Source organism: Balaenoptera physalus (assembly GCF_965194825.1).
Source record: "Balaenoptera physalus genome assembly, chromosome: 2".
Lineage (NCBI taxonomy): Eukaryota > Metazoa > Chordata > Mammalia > Artiodactyla > Balaenopteridae > Balaenoptera > Balaenoptera physalus.
The window spans coordinates 160,336,661-160,364,193 of NC_138883.1; the positions used below are offsets into that span (position 1 = coordinate 160,336,661).

Below are 27,533 nucleotides of genomic sequence, written 5' to 3' on the forward strand. Positions count from 1 at the left end.
TTTAGTTGTGGTGAGTGAGTGCTACTCTTCGTTGTGGCGCGCGGGCTTCTCATTGCGGTGGCTTCTCTTGTTGTGGAGCACGGGCTCTAGGCGCGTGGGCTTCAGTAGTTGTGGTGCACGGGCTTAGTTGCTCTGTGGTATGTGGGATCTTCCCAGACCAGGGCTCGAACCTGTGTCCCCTGCATTGGGAGGTGGATTCTTAACCACTGTGCCATCAGGGAAGTCCTGGAAAAGTCTTCCTTATCATAGACCGAAGCAACCTCAGCCTATGATTTTTTTTTCCTTTCCTTATTAAGTCGAGAACTTTCACCTTTTAACTTAAAAGAAGCACTTTATGGCCTTCTCTTCAGCATATCTTAATTGCCAGCATCACTACTGTAGCTCTTTTGGAGCCATTATTAAGTAAAATAAGGATGACCTGAATACAAGCACGGTGATACCAAGGCAGTTGATCTGATAACCAAGGTGGCTGTTAAGTGATTAATGGATGAGATATGCTGGACCATGGGTTAATTCACGTCCCGGGCAAGACAGAGTGGGAAGACGTTATTTCATCATGCTACTCAGAATGGCTTGCAATTTAAAACTTATGAATTGTTTATTTCTGGAATTTTCCATTTAATACTTTTGGACTGTGGTTGACCATGGGTAACTGAAACCATGGAGAGCAAAACCTTGGATGAGGGGGGATGGCTGTAATTATGTTTTTTTGTTTTGTTTTGTTTTTTCCGCTGTGCCACTCGGCTTGTGGGATCTTAGTTCCCCAACCAGGGGTTGAACCCGCGCCCTCTGCAGTGGAAGCTCGGAGTCTCCCGCCAGGGAAGTCCCTGTAATTATGTTTTAGTAACAGTTGAGTTCAGTTGGCTTCCTGGCATGGATTCAACAAAGAACGCTAGACTGCCATAGGCTTTTGTCAAAGTTGGCTTGCAACTTGAGAGAAGAAACTGTATAGTTTCACTTTTCCCACTCAATAAGAAGTGCCTGGTTCATAGCTAGTGCTGTGCATTTATTGGTGTATGTTTATAACCCCTTTTTAAAAAAAATGCTTTTAAATTTATGGACAGTAAAAATCACTCTTGCAGTGTATAGTTCTGTAAGTTTTGACATGTGCCTGAAATCATGTAACCAGCATCACCATCAAGATACAGAATATTTCCATGACCACCAAATTCCCTTGTGCTACCTCTCTGTCATCAGAAACTTCCCCCAGCCCTGATCCTTGGCAACCTTTTCCTATAATTCTCTTTCTCTATAGTTTTTCCTTGCTGGAATGTAATATAAATGGAATTACACAGTATATAGCTTTTTGAGTCTGGTTTCTTTCTCTTAGCCTTATACATTTGAATTTCATCCATGTCGTTGCATGTATCAATAGTTTGCTCCATATTTCTAAGTATTATTTTATTGCATGATGTCCAGCAGTTTGTTTGAGTCATTCACTAGTTGAAGGGCTTTGGGGTTGTTTCCAGTTTGGGTGATTATGAATATAGCTGTTACAAGCATTTGCATATAGGTTTCTGTGTAAACACATGTTTTCTTATTTTTCTAGTTTCTTGAGGTGAAATCTTAGATTACTGACTTGGGATTTTTCTTATTTCTAACACAAATATGTAATACTATACATTTCTCTCTAAGCTGTAGTCCACAGAATTTCAATAGGTGTATTTTTGTCTCAATCAATTTATTTTCTACTTTTCTTCTCTTTGACTCATGGATTATTTAGAAGTGTGTTGTTTACTTTCCAAATATGTGGAAGTTTTCTAGATAATCTGATACTGATTTCTGATTTAATTTTACTATGGTCAGATAACATACTTCGTGTGATTTCAATTCTTTAAAAACTTTAACGCTTGTTTTATGATCCAGAATGTAGTATATCTTGGTCAGTATTCCAAGTACACTTTAAAAGACTGTGTTTTCTGTTGTTGGTGGGTATAGGGTTCTATATATGTCAATCAGGCCAAAATGTTTGAAAGTATTAATCAGGACTTCCATATCCTTGTGATCTTCTGCCTACTTGTTCTCTAGATTACTTAGGGAGGGATGTTGATGTCTCCATAAATGTTGAATTTGTCATATTTCCCCTTTCAGTTATTTCAGTTTTTGCTTAACATATTTTGAAGCTGTATTTATGGAGACATACACATTTAATATTATTATTTCTTCTTGGTAAGTTTATTCTTTTATCATTATATAACAATCCTCTTTTTTCCTGGATGTCCTTTTTCTGAAGTTTATTTTGTCTGATATTAATATACGGCTTTCTTTTGGTTAGTGTTTTCATAGTCTTTCTTTTTCCATCCCTTTAATTTGATTCTATTTATATTCTTATATTTATAGATGTTTCTTATAGATAACATATACTTGGGTCATTTTTATACAGTCTGACCATCTCTGTCTTTTAATTGCTGTGTTTGGACCATTTATATTTAATGTAATTATTGATATAGTCAGATTAGGTCTACCATTTCATTACTTGCTTTCTGTTTGTCTCTTCTTGTTTTTGTTTCTCTCTTTATTATTTCCTACCTTCTTTGAGATTATTTGATATTTTGAATATTCCAGTAAAACTTTTCTATTGGACTGTGTGTGTGTGTGTGTGTGTGTGTGTTTTACAGTATACATATCTGCTTTTCATGGTGATTACAGTATACATGTCTGCTTTTCATGGTCTACTTTTAGTGTTTTATCACTTGAATAAAATTCAAAAGTCCTACAACCAAGTAGATTCCTTTACTGTTTCCTCTTCATATTACAGTTATATGTATTATATCTACATACATTAAAAACTCCATTCAATTTTTGCTTTTGATTGCCATCCTAATTATACAGAACTTAAGCAGAGACAAATAATCTATTTACCCAGCTATTTACCATTACTTTAGCCTTCCCTTTATCTTGAAGTTCTTTTTTTTCTAATTATAAAAGTAACATATTTATTATAAAAAATAAGAACTTGGAAAACAGAGATAATATAGAAAAGAAAAAGTCAATATTCCTCCTGTATCACTACCACAGTTAATATTCTGACATATTTCCATATTCTTGAAGTTCTAAGTGTTCTTTTAGTATCATTTTCCTTCAGCCTGATAAGGCATTTATTTGACATTTATTTTAGACCACATCTTCTGGTGATGAATTCTCTCTCTCTCTCTCTTTTTAAAATTTCACTGAAAATGTCTTTAGTTTACCTTTATTCCTGAATGGTATTTTATTGTATACAGATTTCCACTGGATGTAGAATTTTAAAATCTTTGAAGATTTCTTCCACTGCCTTCCAGTTTCCATCATTTCTGATGAGAAATCTGTATTCATTCTAAACACTGTTTCCTTTGTGGTGTGTTGATTTTCTTTGGCTGTTTTCAAGATTTTTTTTTATCTTTGGTTTTTTAGCAATTTGAATATTGTCTCTGTGTTCTTTTCTTTGAATTTATTTTGTTTGGGGTTTGATGAGCTTCTTGAATCTGTAAATTTATGTCTTTTACCATATTCAGTAAGCTTTCAGCATTCTTTCTTCAAACATTTTTCCTGCACCAATCTCTTTCTTCTCTCATTTTTGGACTGTAGTGACATGAATATTAGATCTTTTGATATTGTTCCATAAGTCCTTAAGGCTCTGTTAATTTTTTTCAACCTGTTTTTCTCTACCCTTAAGATTCAGTATTTTGGTTGCTCTATCTTCCAGTTTATTGACACTTTCCTCTGTCGTCTACATTCTGTTATTTCGTGCTTCTAGTGAATTTTTAAAAAAAATATAAATTATTATATTTTTCAAGTCTAAAATTTCCATTTGGTTCTTTTCAATAATTTTTATTTTGCTCTGAGAACTTCTGTCTTTCCATTAATTTCAATGGTATTCAAACTTACTTATGGAATATAGTTAAAATAACTGCTTTAACAATTTTGTCTATAATTCCAACATCTGAACCATCTTTGGGTTAGTATCTATTGATCTATTGATTATGTTTCCCTCCCTCCCTCTTTCCCTCCTTCCCTCCTTCCCTCCCTCCCTCCCTTCCTTCCTTCCTTCCTTCCTTCCTTCCTTAACAATTTCAGGTTGTATCCTGGATATTTTGAACATTATGTTGTGAGACACTGGGTCCTAATCAAAGCTGCTGGAGAATGATTTTTTGTTTTTAAAGAAGGAAGTCAACCAGGTAGGGCTCAGATGACAAGTCTGTCTCACCTTTTGGGGGTGGTAGCAACCATGTCAGTTCAGTTTTCAAAGCCTTTGCTATGTTGTTTGGATCTGCCCCACATTTGTGCTATTTGTGAGTTAGTTTTGGATTAATGTGGTTCTTTATATCAGAATTTACTTCTCAAAGCCATTGCTTCTTTGGGTGTGTTTCACAGTTGTGTGTCTCATAGGTAGCCTGGAACTTGTGTTGATTCATATATAGATTTACAAGATCTCCTTCCCCAACCCTTCCCTCTCTGGGATTTTCCTCACACTCTCACTCTCAGCAGTCCTTCTTCCCAGTTCTCTGGTCAGAAAGGTGGATGTGTCTTAGAGTTTTCCCCTAAGCTATTGTGCACCCCACGTAAGCTATTTTGCAGCTCTGTGTAACTGGGGCTGCCCTCAGGGCAAAACAGTGAGAGAAAAGAGAGAGAACAAAAGTAACCAGCATCCCTTGCACTCTCCAGACCACAGGGCCCCCCTTTTTCAGTTCCTTTGGTCAAAGAAATGGGTTATTTCTTTGGCTCGTAGGGTCTCATGATGTGCAGCAGCAGTGCAGTGCTGTGACAAGGTCTGGCCTTAGATCAGGGCAGGGAGGAAAAAAAAGAAGAAATACCTGGGATATCCCATCACACTCTTTGGTTTTTAGAGGCTCCTTTTCCTAGTCATCTGGCCAGAAAGAGATTTTTCTTGAAGTTTTTGTTTTCTTCTCCAACTGTGTGTTTCTTTGATTGGACCCACCTTTGAATCAAAGCCAAGAGATAATGGAGGAAAATTTAATCCAGGAAACTTGCCAATGTGTGTTTCTTCAATTTTTAACTTCCTTCTCAATCTATCTGATATTGTTTGCTCTTCAGAGGCCTCAAGAAGTTGGTTTTTATGTTCCGTGCAGAGATTTTACTTATAATCAGTGGGAGAGATAGGCTTTTGTGAGCTTTCTTCATCTTGGCCAGTCCCACAAGTCTTACATCCCCTTTTTAAAAAACAAACAGCATACTGTTTGCTTGGCATTTGTTTTTTGTTTTTACTTGATAGTATACATTGGGGATAACAATGATGCTATTAACAGTGACAGTAAAACAACCATTATTGAATGCTTTTAAGTGCCAAACTTTGTTCTAATTATCATACATATATTAACCTATTTAATCCTTGCAGTGGCCCTATTAGGTAGGTAGTATTACTAAGTAGGTAATATTATTCCCATTTTACAGATGATGATACCTCTTTGTGGATATTAAGTAACTTGTTCAAGGTGACATAGCAGTCAGTGGAGGAGCTACCTAGTCTGTTTGGTTCAAAATTCCTTACACATAACTACAATTATATAATAATAATGACAATGATGATAAAATCCAACACTTACCTATCACATACTAGCACATGCTAGCTAGAACATTGCTATAGCGATAAATGTACAGATCACCTTCAGAATGAAATGCCTTTGTGAGCACATCACATTTCTCATTCTAAGGTAACAAGTACATTCATTCTGCATGTAGGAAATCTGAGAAAAGTCAGGTGACTTGCCAGAGGGGTGGCAATAGAATTCTCTAGAATAGAGAAGTGGTATTTTCAATGATTGTTGCTGTCCTTTCTGGTAGGTACCGTATATTCCTAGCCAGTAAATCTTGGAGAAATAGAATCATAGGAGGTTAAAGTTGGAAGAGGCTCACATGGTCTAAATTTACGTCCTGATTTTATTAATCACACATCATGATGTATGAGAAAGCATCTTGTCAAAGGTAAAATGATATATGATGTTAGTTGTTTGCATAAGGAAACAGTTCTAGAGAGCTAAACTGATTAAATCCTTATCTTCATTATCATCATCATAACTGCATTTATAGGACACTAATGTCCCAGGAACTCTGCAGAACACATCGTTGATGTTTAAAATAACCTTGCAGGGCTTCCCTGGTGGCGCAGTGGTTGAGAATCTGCCTGCCAATGCAGGGGACACGGGTTTGAGCCCTGGTCTGGGAAGATCCCACATGCCGCGGAGCAACTAGGCCCGTGAGCCACAACTACTGAGCCTGTGCGTCTGGAGCCTGTGCTCCGCAGCAAGAGAGGCTGCGATAGTGAGACCCGCGCACCGCAATGAAGAGTGGCCCCCGCTCGCCACAACTAGAGAAAGCCCTCGCGCAGAAACGAAGACCCAACACAGCCAAAAATAAATAAATAAATAAATTTAAAAAAAAATTTAAAATAACCTTGCAGAATAGGTATTATAGTCCCCATTTTTTAAAAATGAAAAAAATGAATGCTCAGAGATGATAGGAAACTTGCCCAGCAAAGGTGCCCCACAGTATTCATCCACGTGTCTTTACTGAGTACTTCCTACCTATAAGTATTTGACACGTACTAATCATATGTGTAATTATCATGTAATACGTTGTCCTGATTGAGATACTTTTCTGAGTGAAAGGGAGACCGAGTAGTCATTATACTGGGACTGTCCTGGGCAGATACAAAATGCTGTAGATGGCCAGTGTTCATGAGTGTGTATTAATAGGTCTGTGGGTCTGTTTCCTAAGGCCATTAGAGGTGAACCACATGGAGCTGGGTATTCCTTTATGCACTGGACAGAGGCCACTTACAAATTTTTCTCATCACTGGGGATTAAGAGAGGCCATTCTTTAAGCCAATATAGTTTTAAAATACAAGGGCTGTGAAAAGTCATGAAGAAAGCCCTTAAGCTAATATATATTTAAAATTTTTTTCTCTAGGGCTAGGTACACATGAGCCTTTCAGGATGAATATTATTAAGTATGGATGGGAGTAGATAAGATTCCTTCCCCCTATATTACACTGAGATGAGGGTAGATCCTTCCTGGAGGTAAGGCTTTAGAAATGGAAACGACTTAAATGTGATTTTTTTTCTCTTCTATACTCATGAAAAAGATATTTATCCAACTGGTCATGATGTATCGAGCTGGGTAATGTGCCTGTAATATACATAAGCATGTAATGCTTATTGCCATTCTAAGGAAGGGACTCATATCCCTGTTCTATGTATGGGGAAACTGAGGCTCCGAGTGGTTAAGTTACCGCCCCAAACTTGCAGAGCTGATTGGTGCTGGTGTAGGGATTCGGGTCAAGGTCTGGCTGACTCCAGAGGCCGTGTGCTCCTAAACACTTCTCTGTGATGAACTGGGAGGCTCTTGTCATCAGAACAAGGAACAGGGTGAAGCTGCTTCCTCCCTTCAAGCTGTTAATGGGGAGCATTGGGCAGTCTAACCTCTCAGGTGAATATGAATATCTTGTTTGAGGAAAGCACTAGACTGAATTATCACCCCTGTGTTGTAAGTGCCTGGGCCTTGGGCCAGTTGCTCAACCTTTCTTGAACTCAGTTTCCTTTTCTAGGAGGTGAGGGGATTGAACTTAATGATCTGTGTGGCTCATCTAACAGTTTGCGATCTGAAATTGATTGGGGTCCCCATTCATCATGGTAGACATTCTGGTGGGAGAATGCAACTTGCTAATTTGCATGCTAATAGTTTGACAAATGGAGAGGCATGCAAGTCCTGTTGCGATTTATACAGGACTTGGAAGAGTTTACAGGAGGGGTGTCCTCGTGACTTTGGGCGTCAATGGGTGGCAGTGGTTCTCATGTGTTTTCTGCCCACGGCCGTTTTTGTACATTACTTTTGTGGACCCCATCCATCTTTCTGCATTGTAATTCCAAGCTTCCTCCCTTCATTTCCGTTGTTAGTCTGGAGACTGAGATGGTTAGAAGTCTGAGATTATCCAGGATCAAATAATTAGAGCACAGGCTTAAAGGACCCTAAATGTCAGGCTTCCCCTTGGCAAACAGAACGGGAAGTGGAAGTTGCATGAAGTTTACATTCATGTCAGTAGTCTTGCTTTGGACATTAGTGGCGAGACCATCACAATTTGATGATGAGTTTCTGATACTTGTTTTTCTTGAGGAGGAGGTAGTGTACCTTAGGGACCCAGTCAGGCAAAAAAAGCAAGGCTGTCTCCAGCAACCCACCCCGAGTGCATTCATCCTCCTGTGCCTCGTGCTGAAATGAGATAGTGGTTGCTGGGGATGCGTGGAAATTACCAACCTCAGAAGTTTCCTTGTGCCCTGCCCCTTTCTCATCTGTATGCATCACATTTGCTTAAACGGATTGTCTGCAGGCAAAGTCCAATTATTTGGAACCAAGTTCCTAATGATAAACACAGTGGCTCCAGTGTCTGTCATTGTGAACTTCCACAGAGCAGGAGAGATGACTGGGAGTCATCAGAACTGAACCAAACCCAACCCATTTTGCACAAAACAGCATGGTAGGGCACTAGTTCAAGATACATCTTCCATGTTGAAATGATAAACTACCGAATGCAGAGTGATTATAACTGAAGCAAGACTTAACAATTGCTCTCACGTGACGTTGCTTTTCCTTTCTTTGTTTCCTAGCGATAGTGTTCTCATAATGTTCTGTCTGGGTCGGTCACAAACCGAAAAATGACTTTTGCTAGCTTTCCTCACAGGGTGGTAAATGTCATAAATAACTGCTAAATGATGAGTTTGGGTCTAGTAACTGAGGCCAGGGAATTGATAATAAAGGCAAAGGAGATTTTCTGTCTCTAATTACAACGATTTATAATCTAGGAATCAGGGGACTCTTTCATAGGTCATTTATAACAGGTCCCTAATCCAGCTCTTCCCAATAGAGGACGTTCCAGATGCTACCCAGTGGAGAGCTTTGGCCAGGTCTGCTGATCATTTCCACTTAGTTCTCTCCCTGGGTACACTGTTGAGCAATTAAATCGTTCCTAGAAGAGAAAAAAAAAAAAATCTTAATTTTCTCCACTCATAATTGGGCTTCTTTTTCTTAATTTAATCCTTAACCTTGTGCTTTTTCTTTTTTTTTAATTAATTTTTAAATTTTTGACTGCATTGGGTCTTCGTTGCTGTGCGCGGGCTTTCTCTAGTTGCGGCGAGCGGGGGCTACTCTTCATTGCGGTGCGTGGGCTTCTCACTGCGGTGGCTTCTCTTGTTGCGGAGCACAGGCTCTAGGTGCACAGGCTTCAGTAGTTGTGGCACACGGGCTCTAGAGCACAGGCTCAGTAGTTGTGGCACACGGGCTCTAGAGCACAGGCTCAGTAGTTGTGGCGCACGGGCTTATTTGCTCCGCAGCATGTGGAATCTTCCCGGACCAGGGCTTGAACCTGTGTCCCCTGCATTGGCAAGCGGATTCTTAACCACTGCACCACCAGGGAAGTCCACATTGTGCTTTTTCTTCTTTGTTGTGTAGGCTTTTCAAAAGTTTATGTTGTCTCCATTCATTCATTCAACAGGTATTTATTGATCACTTGGCCAAAAGAGTCACGTTTAATTCTTTTCGTTTTATTTTCAAGTCTGACCTTGCTGCATACATCACTGTTTATGGGCAGTGGTTGGCGTTTCTTTGCCCTGAACCGTCTCCTCCTTGCATTGTTTGTCTGGCTGTGAGATTATTTGAATAGAAGGCTGTGCCCCACACATCACCCCGTGTCTCATCTCCTGGTCCATATCCCGTAATGGGATACAGTACTCCTTCATAGACTGACCAGCTGTAAGTTTATCCTTTTAAAGCCCGATTTTTCAGGCCATAACCTTCCAGTTGTGTTTGCTGTAAAGTCACAGTGTCCTTTGTGCTCTGCTTTTTAAAGTTTTCCTTGCTTCTTCTATCTTCAATGCCTTTATGTTAATGCCTCTGTATTATCGCCATGATCCTCCTTTACGCTCACTACTCTGCATTATGACACAGACCTCCACTCTAATTGGGTAGTTCTTATGGCCATTTTATTAGTAAAGAAGTAGATTTGGCAGATAGTGACAGAGTTCCTATGAACATGGTGTGAACAGATTATGGGTTTATTATTTCACGTAAAAGAATTTTTAAAAATAGGGAATCCAAGACTAGCATGCTGGCTCTATGAAGGCACAGAAACCTAGGTTCTTTCTATCTCTCTATTCTGTCACCACTAGGAAGAACTCAAGTTCACAAGCTGACTGCTGGAGAACCAGCTGTCACGTCCTTATTCTAGAAGCAAAGGAGGGACAATAGACAAAAAAATATGCATCACAGCAAGTCAGCCCCCTTTAAAGAGTCTTCTGTAAACCTCACATGATCACTTTGGTTTAAATCTCGTTGACCACCTCTAGCTGAAAGGGAGGTTGGGGATTGTAACTTTGCAGCTTGGTGTATTAGAGTCATGTTAGCTGTTGGAACAAACCAGCCTCCAAATTTTAGACCCGGGCTCCTTGCCTCTGTGGCACTACCCTCCTCTAGGACCTGCTGGCCTTTGCCTTGAGTGGGCAGGTGGCAAACATGGATGAACAGTCCCATGTGGGATGTTTCTGGGTCAGCCTGGAAGGGGCCCAAGGCATCTACTTATGCTCCATTGGCCAGAGCTCTGTCACTTGGTCATGTGTCCCTGTAAGGCTGGGAACTAGAGTCCAGCTGTGTGTCTGGGACGGAAGGGCAATAGGCTTGGTGAACAGTTAGTCACCAGACATGTTGCTGCCCCCGTGATGTCAGGACATTAAGACACACAGAGATTCATGAAACTATAACAGTCGCAGCCACAGCCCAACACAAGGTCCTGTTCCTCTTTCCCATGGGGACTCTTCCCACGGGGTCACCAGGGTCAGGCCTTGTCCCTTCCGGGTCTGTCTGATGACACCAGCACTTGATATTTTCTCCATTCTCCAACTTCTTGTCCATCCCACCAAATTTAGCTCTTAATTCCACAGTGACTTGTTTTTATTTGCTCAGTGCTTCCTGGATCTTGATTTATGTTCCCTAAACCTGTGAAAGCAGGGACTTTAACCTCTTCTTCCACCATCATTAGTGGGTAGCGATGCCCTGCTAAGTGATGTGTCCTCCTCATGAGAATGAACGAGAAGTCCTCTGTGGAATCAAAGATCACGAGGCCAGGAGTTAAAGTTAAAACTTTCTGGCCAACATCCAGAGGCCATTCTGAGGGCATCCAGGCCTCTTTAGTCATGTTCTAAAGCTGTCAGTTTCATCCTCTGAGCCTAGAGAAGGCCCTCCCTTCTCTAGGTCCGAGTTTACTGTAGAAAACTCCCACTCCTAAAAGGTTACTCAAATGCCCCTGCTTTGTAAAAGTATGGCGCTTCATTTTGGCCAGACCACGTTTGTTCTCTTTTTCCTCTGAGTTCTGGTAATGTTTTGCGCATGGTTTTGTTTTAGGGCCTATCGCCTCATCAGAATAATTAATATGTGTGGATCACACCAGGGAGTGAGGGTATAATTCCCATCTTTTCATTTAATCCTCCCAGCAGCCCTATGAGGTATGGGGTGTCACCATCTCCATTGTACTGAGGGAGAAATGAGAGGTTACATCATGTGGTCCAGTGCTACTGAGAGTGGAAGCCTGTCATTGCTATGCTAGGATGGTAGGTGCATCGGGGTCTGTCCCAAGAAACCGGGGCCCAGGGCTTCCTTCCTTATCTGCCCCCAACTCTGCAGTTCCTTAAGGCACCATTGTCTATTCCGCCTTTGGTTAAATGTTTAAAATATCGTGAAATATTTCAAATTTACCAAAAAGCACAGAAAAATAAATGAACAGATTACTATGTACCCACCACCCAGATTGAGCAAATGTTAATTATCATTTTGCCGTATTTGCTTTAGATGTCTAAAAAAATGTGATGGATGCAGGGCACAGTGATGGATATGCGTCTCATTCTTTTGCCCACCCCACAGACGACTTGTACTGGAAGCTGATGTGTGCATTCTTATTGTGTGTCTTTATACTTTCACTCCATGTGTATATACTGTACGTCCTACAGTGTAGGACTCCGTATTGTTGGTGTGTATGTGTGTGTGTTTCATGGAGTGACATAAATGGCATCAATACTGTATCTTTTAGTAACCTGCTTTTTCTCACCCATTATTATGTTTTTGAGATTTATCCATATTAATTCAAGTAGATCTCGTCATTTAATTTAATTGCTAGAGTATTCACTGAACATCTGTATTTCTTATTTGAGGCATCTGTATCTCTATAGATAAATTTAATATTACATCACTCTAGATAAATACCTATAACTCTAACTCATTCTTTTTCATGCCTGCATAACATTCCATGGTATGGATGTGCCATTCCAGCATTACTGGAAATTCATGTTGTTTTCATTATTTTCCGTTTCTTATAGTGCTACAATCAGCATCTTTATACCTGTATCCTTATAGAATGCTTTTATTTCTATAGGATGGATTTCCTAAAATGAAATTGAACAGGGATAGCTAGTTCGTTTCCAAAAATGTTGTAGCAATTTATAGACAGCTGCTTTCCCACATAAACTGACATTTTTTCAACCTGATAAGAAGTAAGCTGTTCTGTTGAGGTTTTATTTAGCCTTTTCTGGACCACTAGGAACATTGAGCATCAGTTAATATGTTCATTGGCCATTCTGTGAACTTCATATTTGTGTCCTGGTTCACATCAATTTGCAGGACTAGAGCATCTCCGCTGGGCATGGTTTCTGCGAGCAGCGCCCCCTGGAGTTGTCTTAGTAGGAAGCCCTTGGTATCAGAGGGATATTAACTCTTTCTTATGGGTTGCAATGATATCCCTTTAGATAAATTGGGGTATTATATCCCTCTAGATAGATACATATAACTCTCATTCTTTTCAATAGCCATATAGAATTCCATGGTATGGATATACCATTCCAGCTTTACTGAAAATTTGTGTTTCCACCCCACCCTGTCATTTTTTTTTTTTTACTTTGCTTACAGTATCTTCTACTATTCCCCCTTTTTTTAAAAAAAATCATTTATTTTTTATTTATTTTTTTGGCCGCAGTGGGTTTTCATTGCTGCGTGCGGGCTTTCTCTAGTTGTGGTGAGCGGGGGCTACTCTTCGTTGTGGTGTGCAGGTTTCTCATTGCAGTGGCTTCTCTTGTTGCGGAGCACGGGCTCTAGGCTCGCGGGCTCAGTAGTTGTGACTTGCAGGCTCTAGAGCACAGGCTCAGTAGTTGTGGCGCACGGGCTTAGTTGCTCCGCAGCATGTGGGATCTTCCCGGACCAGGGCTCGAACCCGTGTCCCCTGCATTGGCAGGCGGATTCTTAACCACTGCGCCACCAGGGAAGCCCTATTCCCCCATTTTTAATTCATAAGACTTGAATATTTTCTCTTCTCCAGTATTGCTTTTTGGGGTTTTGTGCCCTGCTGTAAAAATGTTACCTTATGCATACCTTCCAATTCTTTTGTCCTAGAACATATCCAACATTGTTATTATATTTTTTAACTGGGAAATTTAAGCAACATCTTTAAAGAACTCAGATTTTCTTGATATGTCAGTACAGCCTGGCTAAGGCCTGGGAACTCATTTACTAAATAGCATTTGCTTGGATGCTGTATCAGATGCTCTTTTGAAGAACAATGCCATGACATGTGTTCTCATCTTTTCCTTTTTCAAGTTGACACTTTGATCTTTCCTGTTCAAATGCGGTGAAGCTCAGGGAGAAGGAGAAAGGCACAGCCAACCAATAGCTGCGCACACTTAGGAGGAAGGTCTGGATGGGTATTTGTGTTTAAAAAATCAAGTAAAGAAACAAGGCCATCAGGGGACTTCCCTGGTGGCACAGTGGTTAAGAATCTGCCTGCCAATGCAGGGGACACGGGTTCGAGCCCTGGTCTGGGAAGATCCCACATGCCACAGAGCAACTAAGCCTATGCGCCACAACTACTGAGCCCACGTGCCACAACTACTGAAACCCGTGTGCCTAGAGCCCGTGCTCTGCAACAAGAGAAGCCACTGCAATGAGAAGTCTGCACACCGCAATGAGGAGTAGTCCCCGCTTGCTGCAACTAGAGAAAGCCCACGTGCAGCAACTCAGACCCAACACAGCCAAAACAAAAAAATTAATAATAATAATAATAATAAAATTTAGAGGAAAAAAAAAAGAAACAAGGCCAAATTGTCCCTGATACTTACCCTTGGGAAAACGCTGGCCCTCAAGCCTCCTGGAGACTGACAGTCGATCTCTTTCGTTCTGCCATCCTGTCATTTATGAAGGTTGAGACATAGTGATTTGTTCCTGGAGAAGAAAGGAAGGCAGCCGGGAGAGAGGAAGGGAATTCATTTTGCTGCTGCTCGCGAGATGGATCTGATTTAATGGTGAAAACAATTTGTGGATCCAGTTTCTATTTTTAAGCCGACTTTTCAGAAGCATTCACGTCTGTGGCAAATGAAAAAAGAAAGTTAAATCATTTTAGCGTTACATTGTGTGTGTGTGTGTGTGTGTGTGTGTGTGTGTGTGTGTGTGTGTGGTTTCCATACATTTCCATAACCTTCTTTTGTTGATCTGTGACATGACTTGAGCCATTATGAGGATGAAATGCCAGTTCCAGGAAGGGCCTGGGGGGGTGCAGACCGGTTGCTAGGTGTCTGGCAGATTAGCCATGAGATGCAGAGTGGCATTTTTATTCTCCGTGCAGCCAGCGTTGGGCAGGAGACGGGCATGCAGACAGAGTGTGGGACGTGGAGCTGTGAGTGCTGGGGTTTGCGCCTCTGCTCACAGTGGGGTATGAGGGTAGGCCTGGCGTGCATCGCCTTTACGACTCTTATTTGGTGCACAAGGTAGAGTGTCATCCCCATTGTGTGGATGGCAAAACTGAGGCCAAAAGAGGTCACATCTAAGCAGCTTCCTGAAATAACTCAGGCAAGTACAAAGGGCCTGCTCACAGTTTCATGAGGAACTTGGACTAAATGGGTATGAATTCTACTTTTTAGGGAGCGTGAGAATGCCTAGTTAACGTAGCTCAAATAATGGCATTTTTGAAGCCAATACTGGGCTTGGCACAATTCTTTGTGCTTTTTTTTTTTCTTTTAAGTTCTCACTCAGAAGAAAAATGTGTCTTCTAACTGGTGGGTTTGCATATCTCTCGGAGAAAAACCCTCAACCTGGCAAACGCTGGCCGTGGCCCATGGCCCCTCATGCTCTGTCTGGATTTCCCGGCCCTCCCCACCGTTTCCTCCTTCCCACACAGCTCCGGGCACCCTGGCCGCCTGCCCTTTACCACGCCAGGGCCCTCGCCAGCCCAGGGCCTTCATTAATGGTTTCCTCCTTCTGGAAGAGTCTTCTAGATATGCTTAGGGCCCTCTTCCTTGTTCCATTCAGTTCTCAGCAAAGAGGCCTGCCCTGGTCACCCCATCTAAAAATGTCCATGCGATTCTTTTTGACCCACACTTTATCTTTGTTTCCAGCGCTTACCAACACCTGACATATGTATTTGTTTATGGTCTGCCTCTCTTCTCACTGGCCTGGGAGCTTCCTGGAGCAGAAAGCTGGCTCCATCCGCCTCCCTCCCTGGAGGGAGGCAGATGTTCACTGCGTGCCTGCTGACCTGTCAGCCTGGGCTCTGTCCCCTCTGGGGGCTCACAGATGTAGGACCTGCTCCCCAGGCAGCAGCAGGGCCTGGGGACACTTGCCCCTGTCCCTCACCACCTCTAGGAAGCAGTGCCGCGTACGGTGGTCGGTGACAGCTTGTAGCTCCGGTTTCTCTGAGAGTGAAGTTCATTGTCACAGGCCAGAGCTGACTAATGTTTAAACTGCAGATTGTCCCCAGTGTCATTAAGGACTTCCTGCTGAGCAGGTGCGAACGTGGCACGCGCCCAGGCCATGTACCTCTGCTTCAGAGGGGATGGCAGGAGGTATGTCCCTTTACCAAAGAAGTGGCTCAGGCACCTTAATGGGCAAATGTGGGGAGATATTTTGGGGCAGACAAGCCTTTTGGAACCCCTCCCCAGCTCTGGGGAGTCTCACTGTTTGAGGGGTTGAACCTGTTTTACCTTTTGTAAATCTCAGAGCAGCCTGACCTGAATAGTGCAGTGTCAGGGGAAGGGGATTGTAGAGTTTCTAAAGGATGCATCCACCTTGCCCTGCGAGAGACACATGTGCTGCTCGGCCCTGTTGGGAGAAGCCAGGCAGAAAGGACCAGTGGCCTCTCTGGGCATCAGAGTTCCTATCATTGAGACTTGGGGAGGGCTGGCAGGGGCGCAGTAGACCCTACATTCCTTTCCACGGTCTCTGTGATGGGTCATAACCTCCACGGCCCAGTAGTTGAGAAAAGCCCAGTGAACCATATCCCCATGCTTCCAGCCTTCATTTTCCATGCAGGGATGTCTCACAGAATGCTCTTTTGTTTTGTGGGTAACCACCGGGCAGGTGTAGTCATTTTCGGCCAGAGATGATGTCGTCATCAGAGCCTCACAACAAATCGATTAGTAGTTCGTGTGTGTGTGTGTGTGTGTGTGTGTGTGGTTGAACAGCAAATAAAGCTTTCTAGCAAGACACTAGTGCCTGCAGATGGACATGTGAACTTCTCTTTGAGATGGGACAATGTTAGTGTGATTATGCTTCAGGAAATGGAGAACTGTCCATTGCGTTTGAAGATTAAGTCGGTTCCATTCATCAGGAGATGAAGAACGGGTGTGTGGGAAGTTTAGAAAAAGAAGGATCAGTAGGTGGGACCATGCAAAGGTCAATCTTGAGTCTACTGAGTTTTTATACTTTTGAAAGGAATGAAAATTAGTACGTAGAATTTTAAGATATAAAGGCAATAAGGAGGGGACCTAATTTGAAAACACGGAGGAGTAGCTTAGGAACACGAACAGAAAGTCCAAATTAAAAATTCATCCACCCTCCTTTCATGGGGAGTGTGGGTTCCTGGAAGTGGGAAGGAAGAGAACAGCTCTGCCTCAGCCCTTGGGATTGAAATGGACAAACATTGTCAGAAACTTACATGGAAACCAAAGTTCCTGGGGTTTTATTGGCAGGTTTGCAGGTTAAGAAAGTTTCAATGAATTTACCCCTCAGAACCCAGATGGTCATTGACACAGTATGGGTGAGAATTTGGACAATTTCGTGGGGGAAAATACAGTAAGAAGGACCTCTGCACCCCACCCACTCTTCTTACTCTTTCTGAATTATGAAATTAACTCCACCCAAGGAGATGGCATAGTTTTGAAAATGAAAAAGCATGACAGTGGCATCAAACCAGAGTTTGCATGTCTGTTGATTAACCGATTAGCAAAATTTGAACCTCTTGGAACTTCCATTTTGTCAGTTGTCAGGTGGACATGATGTTGTCATGCAGGGTTATTGGTAGGATTAGAAAACTGTTGTCAAATAGTTTTTAAAGTAAGCTTTTAATAAGGCTTTAATAAGCAATGTAGATGATGGTGGTGGTGGTGATTATCTAGGTTAGGGAAGCTTCATTCTTTTCACAGTAACCCATCTTTCTGGGGAAGGGAATTGTTAGCTAGGCTGAAACCTTGCACCTACAATGAAGCACAGAATAACTTGCATCTTGACCAGGTTCTGTCTCCAGCCTTGAGTATTTATCTGTCCAACATGTGCAGCTCAGTGATGGGAAGATGTGTAGACCATTTCATCTGCTTAAGGTAGGGAGATGCAGCCAATTAGGAACAATCACTAAAGCTAAAAGAAAGAGAAGGAAATGTTCTTGGTGAAAATGTAGAAATTGTTTTTATATCATTCACAGCTATAAATAGAGAAATGTTTGCCATAAATGGATTTCCTGCAGGGCAAAGTTTTATCATATTGCTGTGACCGGGAGGACACGTGTATGTTTCTGTTCAAAATGATGTAAAAAGACACAAGAATTACCAGTGACACATTGGATTGGATTGAGAATATTAATCAGCTATGTTCATTTCCCCTATTTGTTCATGCCTTCTGACTGCCCACTGCATGAAGTGACAGTCTTCCATCGCCTTTTATGATGTCCACGGTGTGATTGTAAGTTACCTGTCCAGTGGCTGCATTCCATTCACCCCTCACATCTGGGTTTGAATCCTGGCTCCTTCAGTCCCTGGCTTTGAGAGTTGGGCAAGTTGTTGAACCTTGATGAGTTCAGTTTCCTCATCTGTAAACTGGGGATAAATACTAATAACATAGATTTGTATTAGTTTCCCATTGCTGCTGTAACAGAGTACCAGAAACTTAGTGGCTTAAAGCAAAACAAATTTATTATCTTAGAGTTCTGGTCAAAAGCTCTGAAGTGGGTCTTACAGGGCTAAAATCAAGATGTTGCACGACTGTGTTCCTTCTGGAGCGTCTCAGGGAAAACCTGTTCTTTCCCTTTGCAAGCTTCTAGAGGCTGCCTCATGACCCTTTTTGCATCACTGACCGCTGCTTCTGGAGTCCCATGTCCTTCTCTGATTCTGACCCTCCTGCCTCCCTCTTATAAAGACCCTTGTGATTACACTGGGTCACCCGGGTAATCCACGGTACTCTCCCTGTTTTAAGTCCCTTCACCTCATCACAGATGCAAAGTCCCTTTTGCTATGAAGCTAATATTCACAGGTTCCAGGAATTAGGACGTGGACATCTTTAGGGGACACTATTCTGTCCATCGAAGGATGCTGCAGTGTTGTGAATAGAAATGATGTGTTTCGTAGCTTTATATGCGCACTCACACACATGTAGTATGTTTTTCCCATTGCGCTCTGCCCCATAAATTACCCACCTTCCACACTCCCCTCATGTGTATCATCTGCCGCGTTGTTCTGCTTTTGTCTGCTTGCCTTTCTTGACCTCCCTCCTTTTCCCTGACGTTTGTGTCTGTTGAAACCCACTCATACTTCAATTCCCCCTTCCCCCAGAATGAGTTCCCTAGTGTTATGTATGAATGACCTCTAGGAAGAAGAGGTTTTCTTCAAAAAGCTATTGAATTTCTGCATTGGTGAAGGTGTCCAGGCTAATGGTGAGCCAGGTTGAGAGGCTGAGTCACCGGTTCACACCAGCCCTATTTGGATGGACGGTTATGCATCCAGCCCAGGCGTGAACTTGGCTCTGTAATGGGATTGTAGCTGACGTTTTGTCAATAGGGTATATAGCTAGTACAAGCCTTTAATTAGCTGGGTAGTCATTTTGCATAGATGATCATTGATTATTCTCTCTGTCCGTTTCCAAATTTTTCTCTACCTCATTAAATAACTTTTAATGGAAAAACAGTGCATGTACATGCACTGGGTATATAGTAAAACGGGTAAAAAGGAAGAAGTCTCCCGACCAGCCTCATTCTTGGCCTCTCCCCGGAGGCAGTAATTTTATTTGCTTCTTGTCTGTCTTCTCAGAGATTGTGCGTGCATGCACGCGTGCATATGTGTTATGCAAACAGGAACACAGTAGACACTTTGCACCTTTATTTTTTCACTTAACAATATATCTTGGGGATACTTCCATATTAGCACACATAAGTCTACTTAATTATTTTAAATGACTGCATAGTACTCCATTCTATTTTTAGGTTGTAATTTACTTAATCAGTTCCCTGTTGGTGGACACAAGCAGAATTCATTCTGTTTCCCTTCACTTTATTGTGCTTCACTGCATTTTCTACTAAGTGGAAGGTTTGTTGCAACCCTGGGTTGAGCAAGTCTGTTGGCGCCATTTTTCTAACAGCATTTTCTTACTTTGTGTCTCTGTGTCACATTTTGGCAATTCTCACAATATTTCAAACGTTTTTCACTATCAATGTGTTTGTGATGGTGATCAGTGATCTTTGATGTCACTGTTGCCAAAAGATGACAGCTCACTGAAGGCTCAGATGATGGTTAGCATTTTTTAGCAATGAATATTTTAAAATTAAGGTATGTGCATTGTTTGTTTAGACATAATGCTATTGCACACTTAATAGACTACAGTACAGCCTAAACATAACTTTTATGTGCGCTGGGAAACCAAAGAATTCGTATGACTTGCTTTATTGCTATATTCGCTTTATTTTGGTGGTCTCGAACCAAACCCGCAATATCTCTGAGGTGTGACGATATTTAGGATATTTCCAGTGTTTCGCTACTTCAAACTTTTACTGATTTTTTTTTATACCAGATTATAATAAGCCTCCTATTTTCTTTCTGTAGATAGAGCCAAATATCCCTTTAATGTAGTAATTATTATACCAATAGGACTCTATTTTTTAATGGGGGAGCTTGGAAGAATGAGTACCTTGATGTGTGAGTTTGGTTGGCATGGAGCTCAAAGGCATTTCCCTTCAAGTGCTACGTCTGCCCTGAACAAGAATTAAAAGAAGTTTAAAAGAGGGTTTAAAAATACGAGCCCACCAGGGGGTCCCAGTGAGTAGAAATGGCCATGTGAGGGATGGCCAGCTGGGATTAACCATAGATGTCCATCCCGGCTTTGGGATTATGGTTTTGCCCACCACTTGATGATGGTGTCCCCCAGCCTCTCCAAAGCCTGTGTATTTGGCATCAGGAGGATGCTGGATCTTCGTAGCAGTCACAGGATCAGGGGACACGAGTCCGCTAGTTCTGGTTTCCCTGCCATGATGGGTGGGAGTGAGAAAGGGCAGGGCCATTCTGGAGAGCCACCCCTGTAGGGAGAATCTTGGTCAAACAGGAGATCTGTGAAGGCTGCAGGTCTAGGAGGTCTGCATGGTTGACAAAGGAATCTGGAAAATATACTGGGAGTTCCAATTTCATCCAAGTCATCACGCCTATCATCCAAGTAAAGTGGATTCTTGCAACAGATGCATACATGCTCCACAAGGGCACCTTATGTGCCTTTTAGTGTTGCTAGCCTTTTAGCTGAGGCTACAAGGACACTCTGTAATTCCGGAAGTAATGCCACCACCTTCAAAAACCAGGCTTCCATGAATACTCCCTGTGGGTGATGCGCTGAGAAAAAGTGCCCGACTCACTAGGGTTCCAAATCAACCTTTCACAAGTGACTGGAGAAGAGCAGAGAGAAAATATGGGACTGCAGCAAAGAAGTGAAGGGGAAAAGTTGTGCTATTGAATGAAGCGTGTTCTTTAAAATATGACAGGAGGCATTCATTTGGAATTTATTTCTCTTCCTCATTTGGATCAGTGACGCAACTAGCGGGAAAGATGTACCGCCACAGAAAAACCGTAAGAAACCCAACATGTCACCCGCAAGACAGTGCTGGTGTTTTGCAGCTTTCCCTGGGACAAGCATCGTCATCACTTGCTCCAGTGGTTTTAGACGCAGGGATGTAATACTTGGAATGAGAATTGATCCGGGCAATAATCAGGCTAATCGGGTGAATGCTTAAGAACATTTCGTCATGGTTCTTGAAGCTGTTATAGAATCTGGTGGCTAATCAGTGCGGAATTTGTCAGTTGAAGAGGGGATTTCTGGGTGAAAAAGAATAGCTACTTTTAGTAGGAATCCCCCTATTCCTATGCATGATTTACTAAAGTTAAGATGTCTCTGATTTGAACTGGTTGGTGAGACACGGGTCGCAATTAATAAGGGCTTGGGTTATACATCATTTTTTTAAAGAAAGTTTGCATTATTTCTAGCTCAAGCATCTACATGAACTAACATGACTTACTATGTAATTGTCAAGTGGAGAGTTTGAGAAGACACACTTGACATAATAGACGTTGTTATATCTAAATGGGATGCCAATTTTCATGCAAACATATTTGTTCTTGAAGTGAGACTTTTTGCTTTGCTTGCTAGTCAGAGCTTTATTCACATGGGGCATGGCTTTCTTTAGGTTAGTGGGCTGAATTAGTACAAAATGTCATGAGTGGTGTATGAATTAATGAAGATATTTAAGTGAAGATTCTACCAGAAAGAGTTAATGCCACTTCTAAAATTGCTGAATTTCTGCCTGGAGAGTTTAGACATTGAGACCATCTGACTCCACTACTGTTATTATCCATTTGGATTCTCTGGGGTCAGTACGACTACTCTTGGGGTGAGCAGACAGGTTTTCCTATTTTAAGAATTGATTCTGCTCTGGAACAATAGGTCTCAGAGGCACCTGTCAGTTTCTTTATTGTTTGAAGCCAAATATTACCAACTTCATTTTCTGCTGTTCAGGTTTTTTTTTCATTTTTTTCCCCATCAGCCCTTAATATTGTCCTGGCCTGACACTGGGGAAAATAGTAGGCTTAGTGGAAAAGAACATTTTAATTTATGGCCCAAAGCCTGGCATAACGTCTGTCTGTCCAGTTGCATGTCGCAGTAGTGGCAATGGGCTAGAGGCGATGCAATTAACAAAGATAATAACACAGTCAATCTGATCTGTATGTAGAATGATTCAAAAGCATGGAAAGGCAATGAAACAATAATAGCTGACTCTAAGCTAATAGAGCAGATCATTTCAGCACCATCTGATTACGTCTTGGTCTAATTTGGAATGGATATAATTTTATCAAGCGACCGCTTTAGTGTACTGTCGTGAGTCAGAAAGACAGCTCTGGAATTCCTGATTCTGCCTGAAAATCAGAGGTGTCTTTTGGAGGTTTTGCCAGTTCAATCGGACGGACATTTGGGGAGCACCAAAAATGTGCAAGTCACAGCAGGTGGTCAGAGACTCAATGTTTGTAGATTTTGTGATTAAATTGCTCTCGTTTGACAGAAGAGTTTATTTTAAAATTATGTGCACTTAGGGGAGCCAGCACATCAACCACTCTTCTTAGATACTAACTGATATTTGTTCTTAGCAACTTCAGGTTGTAGATCTTAGAAACAGGGAAAGCAGAATCCAGAGATCGTTGTTTTTTGTTTTTTTTTTTTTAATTGAAGTGTAGTTGATTTACAATATTGTGTTAGTTTCAGGTGTACAGCAAAGTGATTTAGTTGTACATATATACATATTACTTCATTAGAGATTTTCCATTATAGATTATTACAAAATACTGACTACAGTTCCCTGTGCTATACAGTAAATCCTTGTTTATCTACTTCATATATAGTGGTATATATCTGTTATCCTTTACTCCTAATTTATCCCTCCTCCCTATAGATTCTTGTTTTTACTTTGTATGGTAGTGAGTAGTTGTGTTATCTAGCGTTATCTCTGGGCGTGGCTTAGCTCTGAGTTCTGGCCACAATGTATAGCAGCAGGTCTGGAGGTAAGGTGCTCTAGAAATTTTCTTTAACAACTGGAAGGTAAATTTCTAGTTGTGGTTCACAAAACCCTTAAATGTCTGTTTTAAGCCAAGGCATCCTCAGCACACATGGATTTTGTGCTGCTTTTCCAGGGAGCTCAGAAATATAAGGAATTCCCAGAGCCCTACCCACTTCTTTGCTTGCCCTTCCGCTGGTAAGTTGAGAGTAAGGATCATTTCATTCATAGAGGATTGGGTGCCAGTCCTCAGCTGGGCTTCATAGCACGGATAGTCTACAGCGTGGATAGTTCATTACTATGCCAGGGTTCCATTCTTACGACTGACTAGATAAAGCAAAAAGCGAAGCAGCCTTTTTCAGAGCCATCGTTTATGAAGTGAGAAGCAAAAGTAGTTGTTTAGAATCCTTTAGTGAATATAGAAAATGTGACATTTTCCTCGAGTCTTGGAAATTCAGCTCTCAAAAGATTGTTTATTTTCTCCTGGTTGCCTGGCTTACAATCAAAGTAAGGTGCCTCCAGATGATGATGTGATTTGCTCTGAAATGTGGAAGAAAAGGGGGAATGATTCAGCTTCTGTAATTTGTACAGCTTATCTTCAGGAGATGAAAATATTTAGCATTTCAAGAATTTTTCTTTGACCTTTTAAGGAATTCATCAAAGAGGTTTAATTTAGATGGAAACTTGGTGTGTTTTTAAAAAATAGAATAGTTTTCTTTGAAAATCAAAGAAATATCTTGTCACAACGTGAAAAAATACAATTTTCGAGTCACTGGAATTTTTACTTCTCCCATGATTATGCATTACCTAAAGTCCTTTATCTAAAAATCTGCTTTCTCATTTTTCCTACCAAATTTTACTTCTATAACCAGGATAAGGGGGAGAAGTATCATACCATAAATTCACAAATAGTGACCTCAGGATTATTCAACTGTAAAATATGACTTAAGCATTAAGGTACATAGTGTACAGTTTAAAATGTATCTGGAAAGACTAAGAATTTTTACGCTTCAAGAGAAACCTTTGAGGATCTTTCTGCATAGGCTTGCATAGAAATTTAGAGGAATACATTATAAAGGAGGAAAGGGACAGTATTTTTTCCTCTACACTGTGTGGAAGGTCATTGGCTTACATCATTTACTTTGTGCATCTATAGCACAGGGAGGAATCCAAGGAGAGCCCCAGATAATGGTGATCATCGGAACTGCCTTGGGCGTCAGTTGGTGCCAATATTGTTAGGAATAGAGACACAGAAGAGAATGACTTAGGACTTCTGCTCTCATCAGGCAAGCACACGAAGGACCACCATGGCATGTGTAAGTAGGGCAATGAAGGTGTAAGCCAAGTGTGTGACCCTCATTCTGTCTGGTGGAAGACAATTGAGAAAGCCTTCAAAGGTTAGGAAATATGATATATCAGCTAGGCTCTTTAAAATTTATAATGGAATATACTTCCATTTATAATGGAATTTTGCCAAGCAGAAAGAAAAAGGAACGGCATTCAAGGAAAGGGGGAGGTGGGGGGGAATTGAACCCAGGCCAGTGGTGTGAGAGGGCATGGGTGTATTTGGGAAATGCCAGCTGACCTTTGTGGTTGGGTGGAGGTGACGTGTGTGGGCGTGGTGGGGTGAGTTTGTGTTGGGGAGGATGGCTTGGTGGTAGATGAGCCTTCAGGTTGGGGTCAGGTTGGGGAGAGCTTTGAATGCCGTGGAAACTTGCAAAGGAGTTTAAACTTTATCCTGTGTAGACATAAAACCTCAATGTTTTAAGTAGGGTAGCCACATTGTCAGATCTTTGCTTTGGAAAAGTAATTCCAAGAGCAGGTAGGAGATAGCGGTGGGAGGTAGGCTTGCTGGGGGCAGAGGGGCCAGGAGAGAGTGCTGGGAGCAGAGTCCTGAGTGAATAAAGGAATGCGAACCAGAGCAGTGGTGTAGGGATGGACCAACAGACAGGCATCTGAGAATCATTTTAGCGGAAAGCTGGATATACTTGGTGATGGAAATGAGAGAGGGATGACGTAGAGTTCTAGGCTGGGTTCCTGAATCTATAGAAATGAGACTGTATAGGAGAGAGAAGTTCGGGGATGAAGATACTGTTTTCTGCTTTGGTTATGGTGCTCTTGAGAGGCTGCCCGGGGGTTTCAGCTGGAGAACCCAAGTAGGCAGCTGGAAAGGTGAGATCTGCACAGGAGATGAGATGAGATGTTCAAATTTAGACCAAGGTTAGGGGGCCACGAGGAGAGAGGTGGTGTGGAAACAGCAAACACCAGATTTCCCGGGGGTGGGTGTAGAATAGGATGAAGGCAGGGCTGAGGATGCAACCTCGGAGCTCACTGATGTTTGATGGGAAGAAGAGGAGGAAGCGGCGATGGAGAAAAGCTGGATGTAAAGGTGGAAGGAGAGAGCTGTCGTAGAACCAAGAAGAAGGGAGTTTTAGGAAGGAGGCTGAGACCGTCAGAGGTCACACAAGAGACCAGCAGGATGAGCAGCAAGAAGGCGGCACTGCATGTAGCATTTGGGAGACCCCCCTCCCCTTCCCAGGGGCCCAGCCCTCCTGGTTCCAGTCAAGGGATGACACGGGGAGAAGTCAGATTGTGGAGGGGGCATGGGGGGGATGCCAGGCAGGAGCGGCCACGGCACAGACTGCGTTTCAAGATGCAGGTGCGGCTCAGTCTGGCTGGAAGCCTCTACCGCTCAGGTTTAAATGCCCAGAGCTTGTATTTTACAGCTCAGGGAGTGCGACGTGCTTTGACCTCCTTGTATTTGTATAACTTGGTAACTCTCTGTCCTTGCTTGCATTCTTAGGGATTTATTTCCTTGGGTTGTCTGGAGGCTTTCTGGCTCCCAGATAATTTTTCTTGCTGTCTTCCCTCCTACGACCAGCCCCATCTCTCTCCCTCCCCGCTACCCCATTCCCACCTCACACACACAGACACACACATCACTTTGTTGTGTAATTACATTGAAAGTGCCCTAGCTCTTCATTCTTGAGTTTCTGCTTCTGATGTTTTTATTTAGCTTTCTTAGAACAGGGAAAGTGTCTTCCAGTGATTTCTGTTTATTGCAGGAACAATAACAATTTATGCTAATCTTATATCCCCCTAAGAAGACTAGAGACCTCTGTCTTTGGAAAGCTTAAAGCCGGGGGTAAATGCACACGTTGTTTGGCTCAAAGAGGAAGCGAGGTAGATTTGCACTCTCGGGGCAGAGCCGGAGGACAGCTCACCCAAAGGCAGCGTCTGACCCTCCCTTGCGGTCACCTGCCACGCTTGTGGGGAAGACGGCCTGCTAGCAGCCCCTCAGAGTGTCTTGAAAAGGACCTGGGAAGGGTTAGGAAGCGTACGTTTTCTTTTCTGACCCTTACTACCTGAGCCTCAGTATCTTCATCTGTAAAACAGAGGGGGCAGTAACTTCTTGGGTTGCTGTACGAATTGGATTTGTTGATAGGGGCCAAAGCACTTTGTAAATGTCAAGTGGTACACAGCATCCGGCACCTCCAGTTATTCATATAACTTTTTTCTCCTTTAGGGAGGTAATGAGTGAAGAAGCTTATCAGATGTTTCCAGTGTAATCATTTTTAAGCATACAATTCAGGGGCAGTAAGTACATTCACACTGTTGTGTAACCATGGCCATTATTCATCTTCCGAAGAACTTTTTCATCTTCCCAGACGGAAACTCTGTCCCCATAACTCCCCATTCCCTCCTCTCCCAGCCCCTGACACCCACCATACTACTCTCTGTCTCAATGAGTTTGACTATTTTAGTTACTTCGTATAAGTGGAATCGTACAGGATTTGTCCTCTTGATTCTGGCCTATTTCCCTGAGCATAACGTCTTCAAGGTTCATCCATGTTGTAGCCTGTGTCAGAATTCCATTCCTTTTTATGGCTGAATAATATTTCATTGTATGTTTATACCACAATTTGTTTATCCTTTTATCCATCAATGGATATTTGGGCAGTTTCTACCTTCTGGCTATTGTGAATAATGCTGCTATGAACATGGGTGTCCAAATACTGTTTGAGTCCCAGCTTTTGATTCTTTGGGGTGTATACACAGAAGTGGAATTGCAGACTGAGTTTCATTATGGTAGGACGAGAATATATCCTTGGCTTTGTGACTCTACTTAGTAACCGTGGAGTCACAAGGGGCCTTGTTCATTGTCAAGTCCTAGCTGCTTAGCTCACAAGGCCCTTTGCGTGTCTGTGTCCCCTTGTTCTGCCCTTGCTGTGGGGTCACAGACAGTTCATCCCTCCCTCCCAACATCAGGGACAAAGGCAGAGAAACCTTCGATCCAGGAACACCACGTGTCACCTTGGCCTCAGCTGCCTGCAGCCGCCCACCAGCACTGGCTCTGATGGAGACCTCGAGCCCCCTCCCCATTGTCATGGGCCAAGGGGTTGATTCACGAGAAACCGCAGTTCTCACTCTGTTTCTGGGAGGGATTGATCTG

General features: G+C 42.2%; 1 protein-coding gene and 1 long non-coding RNA gene across 6 annotated transcripts in view; one reads left to right on the forward strand and one right to left on the reverse strand.

Moving 5' to 3' along the window:
• Window positions 1–27,533, forward strand: part of CAMK1D (calcium/calmodulin dependent protein kinase ID) — a 413,272-nt gene that overhangs the window by 127,011 nt on the left and 258,728 nt on the right. The window lies entirely within an intron of this gene.
• LOC309655046 lies at window positions 5,964–25,983 on the reverse strand. Its single transcript, XR_014260578.1, has 2 exons — window positions 6,391–25,983; window positions 5,964–6,080 (listed from the first exon to the last, which is right to left on the reverse strand). It is a non-coding gene; the product is annotated as an uncharacterized lncRNA (long non-coding RNA).